Source organism: Daktulosphaira vitifoliae, unplaced genomic scaffold (assembly GCF_025091365.1).
Source record: "Daktulosphaira vitifoliae isolate Bord-2020 unplaced genomic scaffold, ASM2509136v1 Scaffold_1, whole genome shotgun sequence".
NCBI classification, from domain to species: domain Eukaryota; kingdom Metazoa; phylum Arthropoda; class Insecta; order Hemiptera; family Phylloxeridae; genus Daktulosphaira; species Daktulosphaira vitifoliae.
This window is the reverse complement of record NW_026099572.1, coordinates 64,372,921-64,379,371: the sequence shown is the minus strand read 5'-3', so window position 1 is coordinate 64,379,371 and position 6,451 is coordinate 64,372,921. Positions and strand designations below refer to the sequence as shown.

Genomic DNA, 6,451 nt, shown 5'->3' with positions numbered 1-6,451 from the left:
CTGTGCTATTCTTCATCCAAGTAGCGCTTGTATTCATTAAATTTTCTACTATACACTTTTGCCTGGCTCCTTTTTCCAACGAATATTTTGGTAGCTAATACTTTTTTCATCTTTTCTTTACCGGGACCATTTATTTTACCACTGACATTACCTTATTCTATCGCTTTCGGAACTTAACGCTTACAACAAAAATTCAATACATATTCTTGGGCCATCATCATCACGTTTCTATGGTGACTATGTCGTAAACAATCCACTAAGGAGAGGATAAGCGCCTTAGTTTATGAACGTTTAAATCTTAATGTAAAATTTCACACCCTAATATTCGACCTATGGTGTTTCATACTTTTTCTATCTATACTTTATACTTAACAACAGTTACAGCATAACTTATAATGGACATTGCAGTATACACAGGCTATGCAACAAAAAAGATGATCGTCATTTTAAGTATGTCCTTTGTGTCTTTACCATGAGTATATCCCTAGTGGGGGTTTATGTAGAGTTACCACTACTGAATATCCCTATTTACTTTAAAAAAGAAATTCGTAAGCGTAGGTTTCGTTTGATCTTATGTTATATTTTGAGTATCACAAAACAGAGATAATCTCTGTTTCTTGCATATCTGTTTACAAGTAAAACATATTTGTGTTTATTCAATATACTAAAAATAAATGGAATACTATTTACAATGAGAGGTGGTCAATCTTTTTTATTTTAAAGCTTCGACAGATAAGATCATTAGTCATGTATAATTTATTTACATTTTGCTATTTACATGTTAAACGTTAATATTAACATAAGATCTAAGAGATTAATACATTTTAAGAAATTTATGAGATTATTTTAATTCGCCTCCTCAAAAGCTGCATCCCGTGTAGGTAGAATTTCGTGTATGCTTCTCTGGACGGTGTATTTACGGCAATTTTAGACGATGTAAGGAATGGAAATGATTTGTTTGTAGTTTTCGCATACCGGCACTGGATCGTCATGTTAAGCATTATATAAAATTTACATAAGTATATAAGTGAAAACCTATATTTTCTACCTAACCGCTTTTTTTGACTCACAGAATACGTAATAAGTAAATTAATAGGTCATTATGTTCCAATTTACACATCCTGTCAATAATTTGATAGGGTCTGACGTCTAATTAGAAGTTTTTTTGTAAATATTTAGAATTGGATTATGACGAGCGCGTTGATTTATTTTGTTAAAAAGATTAAATAATACTTGGTTCTTTTTATTTTACAATATCTGTTCTTTTGTTGACATTCATGTTTTTAAGAAAAAAAAAAATGTTGAGTGCAAAAAGTTAATAAAATTGAATAATAACACCTTTATATATTGACGGTTTATGTCATTAAAATTGTCGTTTGGTCGTGCCGAGGATTATAATGATATTGCATTGATATCCTGATTTTGAGAGTGATTGATACCTAGTGAATATTTTTCCATTTAATTCATGAATAATATCTTTGTTGTAACCATATGTGCCATTGGTATAGACGGCAACATTATTGATTCCAACAATATATGTCAAAGAATGGCTCAAAATTGTCTCCTAAAGATTTTTTTTATTGATTAATTCTCGCACGTCCCTATGCTATCGACGTATCAGTTAGTTCATACAGCATATCAATCAAAAGTGACTGCGATTAAATAAAAAATTCGAAGCTTTTCTAAAAAAAACTTTTATTACTTTTATGTACACAATTGCTTCCAATAATATGTCAACAATAACCGACCGGAATGTAAGCTTGAAGTGTTCCCTATTCTACCAAACCGCTATTTAGGAAGTATCTCGTGATTGATTTCATGTATAATATAATAATGCAGCTACATAATCGCTATACAATACATAACGTTTATGTAAGTAAGGAAATTAATATATTTTTCTCGGATTGGCGAATATGGCTAAAGCACACGAATACTCGTCAAAATGTACATCTATAGCGCGTACAATTTTTCATTTTTTATCAAGTAATAAAGTTCACATAAAGTTTCTCTAAAACTAAATAATTAGCGTTCACAGTTTTAATTTTGTTTTAATATAAAAACTCAAGTTTCCGAGAAATTTTTTTTTAATCTCAGCTTCCAACATACGAAGTAATTCGTATACAATTTTGAAAAGCCTAATTTCATATTGTACATTTTATTTAACTTTTTAATAAGTTTTGATTAATAATAGCAATAAAGAAAATAATTTTCACATTTAAATATGTTTTTTTTCATTTTTTATTTACATTATAAAAAAATTAAATAATACCATTATATATATATATATATATATATAAACTGTGCTTAACTTAGCTGTACGACTTTATTCTCTTGTTTAATTATTACTATTAGATCCCAAGAGTAAGATTTATGTGTTTTTAAAATGAATACACGACGGAGTTAATGTGAAGCACTGATGTTATATGGAGTGTAAACAAAGTAATTTCCCATTATATAATATAACAGTAATACGACGAGAAGCCATTCGTTAATACCCAAAAAAGGTACATTTGTTTAATTATTTTAGTAGTTAATGTTATTTTTAGTTGAATTATAGAAAAAATTCTAAGAAAAATGTATACAGCAATTTTTATCTACACTTTTATTACTTATTTTATCGCTGACTTTTAATAATTCATACATCAAAGTTCATAGAAAATATATTGAAACTCTAGAATTTATCCCGTAACAATATGATTAAAATTTTTAATTAAAATTCTGTGGCTATGTAAAAGAAGAAATTTCTATATTTTATTTTTGGTGGAAATAAGTTACAGTGCTTAACACATTCTTTGAACAATCCAAAATCTAATAACCGATAGTGTTTATTACAATTAAAGTTTTTTAAAAAGACAATTACAATTAATAAAGTGGCTTCAACTTTTGTTTTTTTCAAAATTTCTAAGAATATTAATTTATTTGAAGAGTGAATGTGTCAAACGTTTTATGTACCAAAAAAGTGAAAAATTGTTTTATTTCTGATTTATGTTCTATGTGCCAAAAGCCACAATCTTGTATGTGTTTTAAATGTCAATTAAATTTTTTACTTGTACAAAATTGTATTCATAGATGGTGTTCGATATGTAGGACATGCCCATGTTACCATTGTTTTTTGTGTTTTCTGAACAAATATGTTTTTGGCACATAGAACGTTTGACACATTCACTCTTCATTTAATGTTAAAGTAACGCCTGTATAGGTATTTAAATCATTTCACAAGGTGATATATAAATTCAATCCTTTAAATAAAATATCGGAAAATCGCGAAATTATTTTTTTGAAAATTTGTACATCATTGTATCTGTGCATACCGTCACCAGTTGTTTTAGAATGTATTGCGGAAAAAACCCAACTGTACATATTTTACTAGCTTATAAAATAAAATAGACCCAATTAAATTAATGACTGGTCGGTAAAAACTTTTTAACTAGTATGTTGGAAATAATTAGCATTTTTAAATATACATGATGATGAGTTTAAAGTTAAATTTAAAGTTAAGTCAAAAAGTTTATTTTTTAACTTTTCAACTTAACTAATTAATATTTTTCTGATAAAATTTTGTGGCTTTAATATTATTGTTTTTTAAACTAATAATATTTTTAATATAGTTTTAATTTTATTTAATGAAATTAACTTTTTTTAAACTAGTTTTGTTGAAAAAATATTTCAACTTATCTTTTAACATAGCTAGTTAAATATATAATTTGGCAACTTTTAACTGTTAATTTATTGACATTTTTCATACTTAACTTAACGTAACTTAACTTGATTTAATTATTTTGATTAACTCGCCAATTCTTGTTAAAACCACTCGATTTCTCTCAAAATAAATACAATATTGTAAAATAAATTTTTGATTTCTTTTAGTTACATATATTTCTTGATTTATCAGCTAATAATTACTTTTTTGAATTATCCCTTATAACTTAAATAGGTGTCCACTTTATTTATTTAAATATAAGATACGTATATAACAGCTTATAAAATACAAAATGGTCTAGTTAGGAAAATTACTGTTTGATAACAACTTTTGGACCAGTATTTCAGAAATTATTAACAATTTACATTTATGAGTGAAGGTGAGGAGTGGGTATTACTATTTTTATCACTAGTCATTTCTCGGCAGTATTATTTATCTCGCTTATGTATAATTTTCAAATTACTGGTCCATAAATTATCATCGACCAGTCATTATCATTATTAAATTATTTTCTATTTTACAAACTAGTTAAATATGTACGTTGCCAGTGGCGTAGATACGATTATTTTCTGGGGGGGGGGTTTATTTCATATTAAATTTTTGACTAATTAATATTTAAAGACGCATTTTTTTATTTAAAATTAATTGATAATATTATTAAAAAAATGTCAAAATATAATGATAAAAAATAATTTTAAATCGTTCCTCTACTTTATTTATAAATAAGTTTCTTTTTTGGATCTGGGGGGTTTAAACCCCCTAAACGCTCTTGTATCTACGCCACTGTATGTTATCATAAAAAAAAATAAAGTTGACACCTTTATAAGTTATAAGGGATGATTAAAAAAAGTAATTATTAGCTGATAAATCAAGAAATATATGCAACTAAAATAAATCAAAAATTTGTTTTCAATATTGTATTTATTTTGAGTGTAATCCAGTGGTTATATTTAAAGAATAAAGTTGTGTAATGTGACATTTGTATTGTAAAAACAACCATATAGTGTAGTAAACACACAGCTTATGTTCAAATTACCGATTTGTTTACTGATTTGGTATTATCATGGAACATAAGTGATAAACAAAGCATGATAGGTTATGGTATAGTGAACAACATATCTTCAACATAAATTAACAAAATTATATTAATGAATTACGTTAGAAAACTATGAACAATTATGCACAGAAGTCTAATGTATTAACTAAAGGTATATGTCATCACCGAGAAAATGGAATCACAGTGGGAATCAAGGTCAGAGATTAGATGTCTATTAATAATACTAACATACAATCGCGTGTTACCCAACACATAAAAATTTATATATTTATGGTTTTATATGAATATTTATATATTTTTTTAATATCAAACTCGATAAACAAAAATTATTATATTGTTAGCAAATTGTAAACAAACCATTAAAATAATAATAATGACAATTAAATATAATTTCAGTTGATGATACCCTTATAAGTTAGTAAAAAAATACTTAATAATTAATAAATCAAGAAATATAAGAATGTAAAAATTCCAAGACTAATTTGTACATAATAATTATTATTTAATGAGAAATGAGTGAATAACGTTAGAAGAAAGACTCGTATATTCAGCAGCATTTATGTAATATATACATTTTCAGTTGGTGTGATAAACATAAAAAAAACTTCCACTACCTTCTTCATGCGATTTTTCAAACTGAGATCAATCTAAGATAAAGGCGAAATTACACAGTCCAAAGAAAAATAGCTACAAAAATGTATCAAAGGAATTAACAATTAAATAAATTTAGTTTTCTTCCAAGAAGGTTAACGTGTATACAAGGTAATTGATAAATTATACCTTCGCAATATTTTTAAAAGTATAAAACATATTATATTTTTTTCTTTCCAGGAGTTAGTAGTACCCTATTTTTAAATTTATAGAAACAAATTATTTTATCCCTTTGCTTCCCTTTAAAATAGTATCAACTTAAGTTTTTTTAAATAGAAACATATGTTTAACTTGCTTAAAAATAAAAAAAATACTGCTCGATAATAGCTATTGAACCATTATTTTAATGATATTAGCACTTTTATTCTATGGTTGGAGGAGTAGTGCAGTTTATAAATACCTAGAGATAAAAATAAACAATTCGCGCTTTTCCTCTAGTCATTATTGCAGTATTAATAAATTCTAAAATACTGATGTTAATTTTGTTTTTTCGAATGGAACGTAGATTTTTAATTTAATAAAATGTTTGAGTTTTTATTTTAATAGTAAATGGCATTTGAATTTTTAACATAACTTATTTTGTTCATTGGATTTAAAACTTTAAAGTTTCAAAATTTTGAGTTAATATTCAAGTATAATACACAAGGGATTACAAGTACAGGTAGCTAATTGCATTTATATGATATCGCTATTCGCACATACGCAGCATTTATTATCAATTATGACTTTATCAACACATATGCTTTAAGTATAGTAGTAAGGCATATTGTTGTGAGTTTATAAATACACCAACTGGCAATACAGAAAGCATATCTATCAATAGTCATAATTGATAATAAGTGCTCTATATTTGTGATGACGACGTCATAAAAAATCAATTAACTATCTGTACTTGTAATCATTTTATACATGTATAATAACTCAAAAACATTAAATTTTTAAGTTTTAAATCTAATAAACGAATAAAGTTATGTTAAAAATCCAAATACCATTTACTATTAATATAAAAACTCAAACATTTTATTAAATTCAAAATATGTTTT

General features: G+C 25.8%; 1 long non-coding RNA gene across 1 annotated transcript; it reads left to right on the top strand.

Annotated features, from left to right (window-relative positions):
- Window positions 1–1,803: 1,803 nt before the first annotated feature.
- On the top strand, window positions 1,804–5,513 carry LOC126896627 (uncharacterized). Its single transcript, XR_007701892.1, has 3 exons — window positions 1,804–1,872; window positions 2,353–2,504; window positions 5,338–5,513. It is a non-coding gene; the product is annotated as an uncharacterized LOC126896627 (long non-coding RNA).
- The last annotated feature ends 938 nt before the right edge of the window (window positions 5,514–6,451 follow it).